This window comes from Haliotis cracherodii, unplaced genomic scaffold, assembly GCF_022045235.1.
Source record: "Haliotis cracherodii isolate W230 unplaced genomic scaffold, xgHalCrac1.p SCAF_25, whole genome shotgun sequence".
Classification (NCBI taxonomy): Eukaryota; Metazoa; Mollusca; class Gastropoda; order Lepetellida; family Haliotidae; genus Haliotis; species Haliotis cracherodii.
Window position 1 is genome coordinate 549,245 of NW_027266281.1, and position 14,044 is coordinate 563,288.

Here is a 14,044-nt window from a genome sequence, read left to right on the forward strand (position 1 = left end):
TGTATTGTTTCACTTGCCATGATCCAAAGATTATGATTAGCAAGATCATTAAATAATTCAAGAATTTTGATTAAAAGCGGATGTTTGGATGATATATTTTTCATCGCCTGAAGGCACGAGAGAGAATCTGAAAAAAAAAATGAATTGTTTATGTTTAGATTGGTTTTTGATATATTGTAGTGCGGTAAAAATGGAGTTTGCTTCTTCTGTAAAGATAGAACTGTTATCTGGTAATCGCGAATATATTGTCCTGGATCCAATGACAGTGGCACTAGCAACAGCACCACCATCCTTGGAACCATTAGTAAATATAGATTTATAAGTGTTATAAGTGTTTCTTAATTGATTGTATTCTTGTTGGTATATTAATTGGTCAGTATCTGATTTCTTTAATTTGGTTAATGTGAGGTCAACCTCTGGCCTAACCATTTGCCAAGGAGGTGATGAAAACAGTTGAAAGGGAGCAATATCATGCAATTTAATATTAGAAGCAAACATGGCAGACTGGATTCTTATTCCGAGTGGTGGAACGAGAGATGATTTTTTATTGTAAATATCTTGGTAGAGAGGATTAAAGACGCAATTAAAAGCTGGATTTGACTGATTTGAATATAATCTAGTGACATATTGTAAAGATAATTTCAGACGGCGTTGTTTAAGAGAAGGTTCAGGGTCTTTATGCGGTTTATATTTCCTGCAAAAATGTATGCAGTAGTTTTTGATTTGGAGAATTTAAACCCGTTCTCTAGACACCACTTATGAATTTTATTGAGACATAATTGTAATTGCCTTTCTATTGTGTGCATATTTTTACCACGACAAGACATGTTAAAATCATCCACAAAAAGTGATCCATCAACTGAATCATTCAAAACTTTTGACAAACTGTTAATTTTTATACTGAATAAAGTGACAGACAAAATACTGCCCTGTGGGACACCCTGATCCTGATGATAATGGCGAGACAGGGTTGTACCCACTCAGACTTGAAATTGCCTGTCTGTTAAAAACTGAGATATATACAATGAGGTAAACGACCTCTCAAGCCAAAATCATGTAAATCCGTCAGAATGCCATGCTTCCAGGTAGTATCGTATGCCTTCTCAAGATCAAAGAAAATGGATACTACGTGTTATTTATTAACAATAGCATTTTTAACAAACGATTCTAACCATACTAAATGATCAATAGTACTTCTATTTTTCTGGAAACCACACTGAATATTTGTGAGAAGGTTATTGGTTTCCAGATACCAAACTAATCAATTATTCACCATTGGCTCCATGGTTTTGCAAACACAACTGGTTAGCGATATAGGGCGATAATTTGAGGCATCTGTATGATCCCAGCCAGGTTTTGGTATGGGGACTACAATGGCATTATGCCACGAAGGAGGAAAATGCCCTGAAGTCCATATTTGGTCAAAGATATTTAAAAGTGTCTCAAGACATGATTCAGGCAAATGCTTCAATATCATGAGCTTGCTCAAGAGCGGTATGTAGCTCATGCAATGAAAATACTTCATTGTAATTTTCACCATTAGTAGAATCAAAATTAACTGTTTTCTTTTCCTGTTGTTTCTGATATTTTTGAAACTCAGGGACATAATTTGTTGCTGAAGAATTTTTGGCAAGAGTTTCGCCAAGTTTATTTGCAATATCTAATTTATCAGTTATTAATCTGTCACCTTCTTTTAGATGATGTACAGAAGATTTTGAACCTTTGCGTTTTATTCTTTTAACCATGTTCCACACCTTGGAAATAGGTGTACGTGAATTAAGTTTTGAGACATAGTTCCTCGAAGATTGACACGTCTTGCCTTGGCATTAGTAATTTTAACAGTATTCAAGTTGTGAACTGTAGGATGTCGGCGAAAATAATTTTCCGCTTTCTTCCCACACTTTCTTGCTTGTTTGCAATCATAGTTAAACCATGGTTGACGAAGATGAGGAGTTGCAGAGGACTTAGGAATTGTTTTGTCAGCAATATCATTGAGTTGATTCGAAAATAACTAGATGGGATCAGGTACATGTATGAAGTTGTCAGGTTGTAATAATATATCAACACATAAACTTTCATACAAGGACCAGTTGGCCTTGCTAAGATTCCACCGTGATCAGTCAGGTCATCATCCAATGTTACAGTTTTTAAGACAGTAGGGAAGTGATCACTTCCACATAGGTCGTCATGCACAGACCATTCAAATTCATTGTAAATGTTTGAATCTGTGAGAGACAGATCAAGGGCAGAATAGGTTCCAGTAGCAGGATGTAAGTAGGTGTTTGAATCATCATTAAATAGACATAAACCATTATCAGAAACCAAATCTTCAATAACTCTCCCCTTGATGTTTGTACTTGCACTGCCCCACAGAGGGTTATGCCCGTTTAAATCGCCCATGATGATGCAGGGCCTAGGGAGATGATCATAAAGATTCTGTAGATCAGACTGTCGAAGAGCAGATGAAGGTGGGATATACAAAGAGCACAAAGTAAATGCAATGTGCAAAGTAATATGGATAGCTACAGCTTTGAAGATTAGTATTTAAATGTACAGGACAGTGAATAACGTTCTGTCTGACTAAAATAGTAGAGCCTCCGGGCGCTTTATCACCTGGAGGAGAAAATGAATGATGACAGTGTTACTGCCTGAGATCAAACGTATAAGTGTGCTTAAGATATGTCTCTTGGAGACATAATGCTGACGGGTAATAATCTTGAACTAACAATTGAAAGTCATTAAAATTCTTTCTTAGTCCTCTGCAAATCCATTGAAGTATATTAGGCGAATGAATCATGGTGGTTCAATAGGCGATCTCTCACGCGAACGTGAGGAGGAAGAACTCCTACCAGAATTCTCAGACGATGGTGTTACTTCCATGTCCAGAGCACTATAGGAGTTTTGAAGAGGTACCTCTGAAGGAGAGGGATTCCTTGGTAATTGTTTTTTACCTAACTTTTTTCTTTCCCGATTTGACCGCTTGACACTCGCAGTTGTTGTGGGTTCAGGTGGAGTCTGACTCGCTGCCTGAGATGTTGAAGGAGGTGCTGTTGTTTTTTGCATCAGAGTTGTCAGGCTCGATGGCAGGAGCAGTTGCCAGGGGTCGATCAGATTTGATCTATGTCAACTCTGTCTGACACGAGACAGATGAAGATTGAACTGGCTTTGAGACAGCAGCAGAGTAATTTAGTGTCGATTGAGGTGGTGATTGAGACTTAAACAGTTGTCTAGCTTCTCCAAAAGTTATGTTTTTTTCACACTTTATCTTTAGTATTTTTTATTCATTTTGCCAAATAGGGCAGAATTTGGAGGAAGCCATATATTTGCCATCACAGTTCGCACATTTGAGGGCTTGTTTGCAATCAGTCCTCTCATGGTTGTCGCCACAGCGTTGACAAACCACAGAATGATTACAGGACTTAGAGCCATGGCCAAAATGTTGACATCTAAAGCATCAGAGTGGATTGGGGACATACACCTCCACTCCGATGTTGACGTATCCAGCTTTAATTGATTGTGGGATAGAAGTTTGGGCAAACGTAAACAAGTACGTATTTGTTGGTTCAAAAGTTGAATCATCCTTCTTGCGGGAAAAACGTTTAACAGCAGATACTCCTTGAGTTTAAGTTCTTCAGCAATTTCTTGTTCAGACATGTCCGACAAAGAACGAGTCCTGTCACGGACAATGTTCAGAAACAACAACCTCAATATTGGCAAATTGACTGATTGATAACAGATTGATTGATTGTTGTTTCCTTACACATTCAACAAGAAGGGAGCCAGAACGAAGTCGTGTCACGTTTTTAACCTCTCCATAATATACTTGAATGGCTTTAGAAATGGCAAAGGGGTTCAGTTTGATGGGTTCATGATCTTTAGCCTCGATCACAAGGAAGCGAGCCCAAGAATCAATATTTGCAACTGTCTCATCAGATGAGCCTAATTCTAGATGTCTACGCTTTGAACCAGGATGATTATAAGCCATGGTGAAAGAATAGTATTCAGCAACCCTGCTCCCCACCCACCATGGAGTGTCAACAAGGACAGTGTTACATTGCACCGGATATCCAGAATGCAAACACCAGGGATACAGGATTGTTATGCTCCAGCAAAGAAGACACGAATAGCTATATTTATCTACCAATTCAATGTCAGACTTGTTCTGCCTTTGACAAGAAATTAGAGACATACATTATTCGGAGGTCAACATCACCAGATTGGCCCATGAGCCACCACCTTCTGGCATTAGACTCTAGGCAATTAAAGCCATCACAAATTGTGAGTACATACAAGTTTAACATGACCAAGACCAAAATATACAGTGAAATACAACACAGGTGTGCAGATACAATATTACGCACAGGGCCTGGCATGACCAGCCGATTGATAAGACCGGGCCCATCTTACCAACCGTCTAGGCGAAGTAAGGGTCGAAGTAGTGTGTTGGGCAAAGGAACACAGTTCCAGGAACCAGAGCCCTCAACTACCAGACTCCCGTCCTCCGCCGATACAGGGACGCAACCCACGGCAAACGGGCTGCCCACTTTGGTCGCCTCTTACGACCAGCAATGGGGTGCTGTGGAAATATTCTACCCGGGTTCCACACGGGGGAAGAGCGATTAGTGTTACCCAGCACTTACCACGAGGAGGTTGCTCTTCACCAGTGCCCACTGTTTAATACAGTTGGAATATTGTCGAATGCAGTGTGAACAAACGAATACAGCCAGGCTATCCCATCCTTGATAGAGGTGGAATAATACTGACAGCTGTGTTAACAAACAGACACAACTGCACCTTGTCCCTGTGTGATGCTTGATCAAACAAAACATCACCCTCGATTATCCAGTGTCATATGCCCCCTTTCTGTTATAATTTGAGACACGGCCACATTCGTACTAAAGCTTCCTTTTTGAGCCCGAAATTACGAAAGCCTAATGATGCCACTTTGGTGCCAGTTCTTTTTTTGTTTATAATCGAAAAAATTTCTTGTTATTTCAATTATTTTCTCTCGGTACTTCGATTGGTTTCTCGTAATATCGATTAGTTTTTCGTTATTTCAGTTTTATTTCAAGAACGCAAAATTTCTATTTAAAAATCAACCACTTGATTGGGATTTCGCACGACGAGGCTTTCGTACCAAATAGCCTTCCAAGCAAATACCATCGAGATAATGTAACACATCATGTTGCACTATCTTACTGTCAATTATGACATATTTTTCCACGTGACCACTTCATCCCAGACACAATTCATGGAGTTTTAGTATGCCCTAAATCATGTACAATAGCAACGCTTCTCACATTTATGTCTAAACGTAGTGTACATTGATACTCGTACATTGAACAACTCCCTTCTCAAACAACATAGCTTACATTTTGATTCGCTAAATATGGCTTATAATTTATAATAAGTGTGGAGAGGAAATTGACCTATTCATCCGATCATATTGTAATAATTACAATGAATATACAAACTATATGTCTGTACTTGAGTATAAACAAAACATAGGGAACACACAAATTTGATTTGAAATTGAACGTTATTAATGGTTATGTTATAAAAAAAGCACATGAGGAAAATACAGTCAATTAGCTTCAGACGTTGTAAACATTGACTCCTATTATGCCATATATGTCTACAATAAGAAAGGAAATATCAAACAAACATGACTGACACATACTTGACATTCTAATCTGTGTAGTCAGGGATAGTTTATGACAAAACACATCCTGGTCTCAATTACAATGCCTCATCCGTGCATTGCGATTCCAAACATGGATGCAGTGAGGTATGGCTGGGATATTGCTAAAAGTGGCGGAAAAACATATTCAATCCCTCAAACATTCCTTATGTTGAACTCTTCCTTATCTTGCCAGCCGTTCTTATGTTAAACAAGTGGAAACTATTTGTTTTAAACTGACCCATGAGTAAGTTCTCTTAATCAGTTATTTGACATGGAACATTTTAAAATGTGTAATAGTTTAAACATTTCAACCGTCTTCAGTCACTTTTAAAACGTATGTAATAGTGTGGTCCCTCCGCCTTTTCTATCCCGATAGCGAACAATGAGGATGACAGCAATTATAAGTAAGACGGCAAGCAGAGACAGTCCGATAGCAAGGCCTAGAGTAGCATCAGTTGGAGTGTCTGTGTCTTCAGTAGCAGTGGGTCTGCTGGGCGTGGGTCTGCTGGGCGTGGACGTCGGTCTGTTGGAGGTGGACGGTTGCTCGGTTGGTACCGTGGAGGTGTCGACACTGGTGGTCGTTACATCTTAAACAAAACATTGTGAATCATGAGTGAGTGATTTTTTTACGCTGCTTTTAGCAATGTTCCAGCAATATCAGGGCGGGGGACACCAGAAATGGGCTTTACACATTGTACCCATGTGGGAAATCGAACCCAGGTCTTTGGCACGACGAGCGAATACTTCAACCATTAGGCTACCGCACCGCCTCTAGTCATGAGTGAGTTAAGAATATAGCTCATAGCCGTAGAAAGATAAAAATAACTTTTTGATTTTAGCTATTCTTAAGGCTCATTAACTGTATATATTCTCTAGTGACGTAGACCGCATGTCGGCCGTATCATCTTGTGTATGCACAATGATGTTTGAATTGAAATAATATACTTTTGAAGATGTCACACCACAACGGAGATGTTGGTAAACCCCCTAAGAGAGGCAATATCAACAATTCCCTGAGTGTTCTGGTGGAATGCCCGGGACCTGATGATTACATTTCAAGTGCAACACTTCAGTTTTACAATTGACGTTTTAAAAACTTGCCTTATGTAACACCGTTGTGTTTGAAGACTGGTTAAAATTCATGACGTGAATAGAACCTGCAATTTCACATGTCGTGTTAAGTTTTGTAAGCCACTGTTTACCTACTGAGCTTCTGGAGCAGGTGAATAGAAGTTGTTCAGTCATGACTGCCACTGCAAATGTTTTTTCTCTCGCACGCTTTAAGAGAATTCCTTTCATACCATGATACACTGTATTGTTTCACAGTAAGGCATGTCAATGGGTTTTTTTAAACTTTTTTTTTCAATATCCGTTCAGTGAGTAAATAAGCGAGTTCCTTTGAAGCAATATTAACGATGAGCCATAGACTTCCGATAATCGTTATGATGTGACCGCTTAAAGCATCCATATTTTATTTCCAGGAAGGATATTGTGGTAGCCTAGCAATAACTCATCAAGATCACAGCTTGGGATGGATAGATGCACTTCGTAAATTTCAATCACAACTCACCAATATCTTCTTTGTTTGTTGTCAAATGTGTGTTATATCTGGTGACATTGGTATCGCCCAACTCCTGTGGTCAGTCATCCCATTCAATGATTATTGCCATTTGTCATGGTTCAGAAATAGGGGTGTGTATATTTGTTTTGCAACACTGTGAGGGTAAGCTGTCGCGGCGAAAAGATTTATTTTGTAGTTGATTTAGCAAAGACAGTTGCTACTGAGGTTATGATGAAACACGGGGACTTCAGTCCACCGGCAGAAACATCGATCCAGTTCAAGTATCTATCAGTTGTCATTGCATGACAATAACCATTCTAGATTATACGCCCAAACAGATTAAACTGAGTCGAATTGAGGATATCAGATGTGAAAAGTATATGCATGGATCAATCAAAATAGATGTTCAAGAAGGTCGTGTCTCGAGATAAGCCCGAAGAGTCAAGTCTCAAAACTGAAAGCATTAAATTTCAGCCGATCAGTCATATATCAGTCATATATGGTTTCATGGCTTGTGTGCAGTCTTCCATACAAGAAATATCAGAAAGCTATAAGTTAAGGGGTATAGAAGTCATGATCAATCTCGTGTTGAGAGAAAATTTTGGTTACACTTCGTGTGTAAACTGCAAAAAGGACGATTCGTCTGATATTGCATAACCAATAATCACGGACAGACATCCACTCGATAAATACAAAGATAAAGACCAGTGACTTCGACGCTCATCTAAGATTGTAACTACAGTAAACTACGGTTATAACGAACTCAAAGGAAACACTTATTTGTAATACGTTATAAGTGTACTGTACAGCAAATATACAGGAAATGGGCGGGACCAAGAAATAGTTTGTTATATCCGTCAGTTCAGTGTAAGCGAGTTCGTTTTAAACGATGTGTACTGTACTTAATTAGTTTTTGAAGATCTGTATGCTTACCCAAGGAGTGTTTTATTTATATATTACAAATGTATACTGATATAAGTTTCTTCGTCATGTAACGGATAGTTTTTAGGCTGGATAACGCCAGCGGATGAAAGCGATTTTCCATTGGGGTCATTTGAGATAAATATGCCAATACAGTGTTTACAAACAAACATTGCGTTGCCCTTGTCAATTGTCGTCGAGTTCAAGCAGCTTGGCGAGGACACTGGGGTATCAGTTTCGGTATTTGCGCTAGATCTCTACTGCTTGGGGCCTTTCTGTCACATTTAAAACATTTGGCATAAACGTGTCCGAAATAGTAATGGTTCATTTGTTAATTTCTTTTGCAATTTGGACAAATTGGCATCTGCAAAAATTGAAACCGTTTCAAAAGACGGAACTCATTTTGTTGGTATGTGGTATGTGTCAGCTGCGTAAAACAACATCAAATAGTTTTTTTAGAGCGAAATATAAATATTCATTCTTCAACCAAGGTTTCTGAAAAGGGTCTTTGAAGAAAACATTTGTAATTTATGATCCGATGGCAAGGAAGCAATAAATGTACACATGACATACTGATAATTATAAGGGAGTGAGTGAGTTGGGTTTAACACCACTTTTAACAGTCTTCCAGTTGCATGGTGCTGACAAACATAGAAACCATCAGTTTCTGGCGAGCCCCAGGGACGCAACTCTGCATAACGAATCGCGGCGCCTAAGACGACTGGACGAATCCGATGCCGTTAATAACCTCTTACGACAAGCATAGTTGCCTTTTATGGCAAGTTTGAGTTGCTAAGGACTTATTCGACGCCGGATCTTCACAGGTCGTACAAAGATATACATGCATAGAAAACCTTACCGCTCAACTTGTCAACTCCGGCACAGATAAGTGGCCTGGTGATGTTGTCACACAGGAATGTAACAGCGACGGTTCCAAAGTGATCGGCTGTGACATTCAAGGGCTGTGCTAGGACAGCGTCAGTGATATTGTCCATTGTCTGTTTCTCTAGGAGTGTGTTGGTAATGCGTCCAGTCGTCAGAGTAAATCCAGCATGTTGCGAACAGTAGTAGTTCTGGATGTCTACTGTCAGAGTGAGATTAGTGCCAGGTTCCAGTGCGTTGGTGTCCGTGTCGCTGCTGATGTTGCACTGTGGCAGTGCTGGTTGCAATAAATACATAGATAAAATCAGATATTAGCTTCCTGAGGATCATGAATAAAAGTAGAAAGAACAAAATACTTTGACAATGTACATACATATATTGGTTCAAATAACATGAAATGAGATGTAATGTAATCAATATATAAATATAAAACATAATCATCCTTAGTAGTTCGTTATTAGAGATGCTATGTATTGTGCAGATAGACTGGTCATGTTTAACTTGCAGAACAAGATTTCTTCCCCTAGCTATGGTAGGATTCGATGATCATTTGTTTGAATCCCAGACAAGTCTCTTGTGATGAGTGGTTTGTCGGTACCACATCCGTGCCCGCAGGTTTCACCCAATTGATAAGCGGCTAAAACTTGTGTCACTTCAAAAAGGTGTAAAGGCAAACTCGCTGACTCGGACATTACTCGTGTTGTACGGTAAAAATGACTTGTGTCAAGATTTAAACCAGGCTGTTACCCAATGATATAACTGACATATTGTTAAAAGAGGCGTTTATCCGAACTCGCTAACTCAGATATTTCCTATTGTAAGGAAAAGGACTTTTCTACCCACATTTTAGAAGCTTCTGAACACCATTACAAGTCAGAGCCCAACTTCTGTCACACATGAAGTCCAACGTCACATCGCCTAATCGGGTGATATCTACGTTGAAGGTTGTGTTAAGGGTTGAGTTTGATACATCACTGACGTCGTGTTTCATGGTCAACGCTTCAGTCACAGCACCAGTTGTCAGATCAAAGCCCACCTCCCGAGAACAGAAGTAGTCTGTGATGTCCACTGTTAAAGTCAGCTGTGCTCCAGGTTCCAGGGAATCGGTGTCCTTGATACTGCTGATGTTACATTCTGGGGCACCTGGTGGCAGGATAATGTGAAGAAAGTGAGTTAACAACACAAAACTGACATGTTTGTGAAAGGGAGTGGGTCGTATAATAACAGCATCCATTGATCATTAAAGGCTGTGCTCTTTAGACATATGAGAAATGAAAACACACTAATATCCATACTTCTGACAAACAATATGAAGACATATGAAGAAGTGTGTAAAAATATTTTCGAGTATGGAGATTAGTATCTCGTGTCTTCCCCATATTGAGCGATGCTGTTGATTAACTTGGATATGGCTGTCAATTGTATTGCCCGCAGCAAATATTCTACAAACGCAGGTGCTGGGTCTCTCTGCCAAAGAACATCCTGAAAATGCTCTTTAGGGGACATGTCAGCCCAATGTTCGTATGCTGTCTCTTTTGGTAAATCGGAGACCACCTGGGCACAATGTGGTCTGACAATTCAAAAATTCTGCCGATAATTTTTACGAAAGTAGCAACGACAGGACGCAATTTTTGTGTTGGCCACTCAAACGTCCATTAACAATTTTGTGACCAAATCAGTTTGCCTGTCATGTGTGATACCGCCCCACATCATGACACTACCACAGAGGGACGGAAGATGTTAACGGAAGATGCTGAAAGTCGGCTTCCTGTTATTGTACGGAATTACCTATTTGTAACAAGAACAGATTTGAATCTATTGCGTAGTGTTATTAATGTGACAAGACGATTTTGGTCGTTTGATGGCAGTTGTCCTTCAGGCAAACAAATACACTTTTTGACTTCCCAAATATTTTCGGTAATAATAATATATACTTTGAATATTTTAAGAGCATGTTAGCTCAAATGTATTAGTGATTATGAGTTCCCCTATTAGGCACCGCTTTGGCTTCTGTGTGCACGTGCATCACACACTCTTCATGCATGATGTGAAATTGAATTGTGATTAGCATTAGCGTTCAGATGCATCGCCCACGGTAATGTAAATATGCACATCAATGATGGCTACATTCCAATAATTAATTCCCTATATTTATGATTGTAAGTAATTGATGACCTTAATCAAGAAGGGTAAGGCTGTATGTTTCCCAAGCCTCAAGGTACACACGGTTCCGTGGTTGTCTATAACTTCATTACATCTTGGGTAATAAAGACACCAGTCCCATCAAGACCTAAATTAACAGGTCGTGGTAAGATTTAAGAATTTGGGGATTTTACCATGGCCATATTTGGCCTTGGCGGGGAAAAGTACTACAACGTTTGCTTTATCTTTTTTATTTGTGAGTTTATATTGCTTGACTCATCTCAGTGATTAGGGTTCACGATATTCCATTAACTCAACAATTATTTTCCAGACTTCCATGATTTTATACTCACGAGCTGTCGTCAGTTGACACACGTCGACAGGGACGGCACCCACTACAGTCGCATCCACGATCTTCCAAATTCCAACATCTGCCACCCCAACACTGTTTATAGTGAGTGTAGAGTTTGTTTCGTTTATAGTTGCCCTGTATCCAGCCACCGGGCTGCAGCTGGGGTTGCAGGTGGCGACATACCGGCCACCAGTTGGTCGTACCCATATAAAGCCTGTATAGTTGCTTCTGTCACCTACTATTGTGTATTCTGATCCAAGAAGAGCTACTCCTCCTGGGCAGTCTGTGTCCGTCAGAGCTGTAACTTAGAAGAGAGTTGTACTTTTATCACTACTATCAGTACGTTACTGCTGATGTCGGGGCTACTGTTAATCTCACAATATATACATCGCATAGACCACGGGATTCCGGGATAGAAGAGGTTGTCAGGCTGGCTGACTTGGTTGATAGCGTGTCATCGTTTCCAGATAACATGGATCGTTGTACGCAATAACGGACACTGGGTTGTCTGGTAGATTTATCTATTGGAGTGCGGCGTTAAAGAAAGGAAGGAGACGAACATACCTCACACATAAAACAACTACATATCAAAACGAGCGAGCGAGTGAGTTAAAAATTGACATCGAACTGGCAATATTACAGCCATATCGCGATGCGAACAAGTTAGTTATTAAATACCTGTCGACAAAGGAGCGTGAAAGAGTAAGGTTACCACAATGAACAGCTAGTTACCATTTCGTGGACAATAATAGTATCAATTCATGAAAACAATAAATGTCAACACAAAAACACATTGTAAAAGATACCATGAACTTTGAAATGACAAAATACCTGTTGTCATCTTAAATACAGTGGTTGAATATAAAATAGCAATAATGTGCAAGTAATACGCTTGTAAAATATAACAAACTTGTGAGAACACATATGAAATCGTCAACTTTAGCCTCAATGTTGTGGGGTAGATGATGCATTTTGTATGTATTTGAACGTGGATTAGGACATATATTGTTGTCCACCCTCGGCGTTTAAAGCAACGAGCTGTGTTGGTGGTATCTGTTGGTATTGCAGTGGTATGTTTTATTGTTCCATCTTCCTCATTCCCCAACGGACCGCCTCCGTGGTCTAGTGGTAGAGCGTCTGCCAGGAGAGAGGAAGGTCCGGGGTTCGATACCAGGCCGCGTCATACCAAAATACGTTAAAAAGATGGTACATGTTGTTACCCTTGTTGTTACCCTAAAACAAGGACTGGTTGGCTCGGAGTCCGTATACTGTGTCTGAGTGGAGTGTTCATGTTAAACTCCGGCATGGTATCGAGCACTATAAATCGGCATCAGTCGGGACTAGTACAATCAGCCACACACATGCGTGCATGCACGTCGCTAGATCAACGGCTAACAGACGAACTATGTATAGAACATATACGTAAATGAAATTCATGTGTCAAAATTTATAACGTGATGCTGACATCATATTTACAATACAGACGTACAATCACTTCAAACGCAGTAACTTCTCAGCACAAGGATTCCCTCTGCTGGAAAACATACAAGTTTCACAACAGCATTCTTCATTACACAGACATACAGGTTAAATACAAAACACGTGCGGGTTGTTTAATGTCACAGTCGGCTTTTTTCAAATTGCGTGGGTGAGTTCAAATATTACATCGCATCGGCAATATTTCAGCCATATTGCAAAGTGAAAAACATAGCCATTATTTTTAAAATAGACATTGAATGATAATAGTTTCCCTTGTGAGAGAAAAGTCAATATCCAAAGCGTATCATAGTAGATTAGTAAGGGTGTGCAAATTTTCCTTAAATACTTTAGCATTTCATTTATCATGTTTTTCTTAACAAAAAGTAAATTATCAGCTAATTATGAATATTATTAATACCAATATTTTATCGAGAACTGAGCAATAACAGCCACATGTGGTATCTACAAGGGCTTCTAATGTAATGGAATGGAAAACTCCAGTGAGTGAATGTTGTTTCATGTAAATCTTCTTTGAATCATTCATAATTTCGAACCGGAGACTTGCACCGAGTTTGCTACCGTTCCCTTACAAAACTACTGCTCATGCGGTATTTAACTTACCCCCCATCTGATCATTGTGAAGGAATACGTATAAACTGTGCTTACCATGAGTAAAGCACACCACAAGGTTAAGCAGAACCAGAATTCGATTTCTTCTATGCATCATTGTCATTGAAACATCCACTGAAAAATAAAATGAGTGAGTGAGTGAGTTCGGTTGAACGTGTTTCAACTATATGACGGCGTGAGATGTAGGTATTATGCATTTACCACTTTTGGAGAAACTCACGACCACAAGTATGACGCTGACAAATCTGGGAGCTTAATCAGGGTGAACCGGGATTCCAACCTATGACTGTGTGTCTGTGAAAGCAACTTGAGTCTGTGGACAAGTGACTGACTGGTAAACAACATGGTAATACTGGATTTAAAGCCAAGATGTTATTTAACAAATAACCACCTT

General features: G+C 39.6%; 1 pseudogene; it reads right to left on the reverse strand.

The window, feature by feature from the left end:
* LOC139472586 (uncharacterized) overlaps positions 1-13,749 on the reverse strand; it is a 29,503-nt pseudogene extending 15,754 nt beyond the window's left edge.
* Positions 13,750-14,044: the final 295 nt, after the last annotated feature.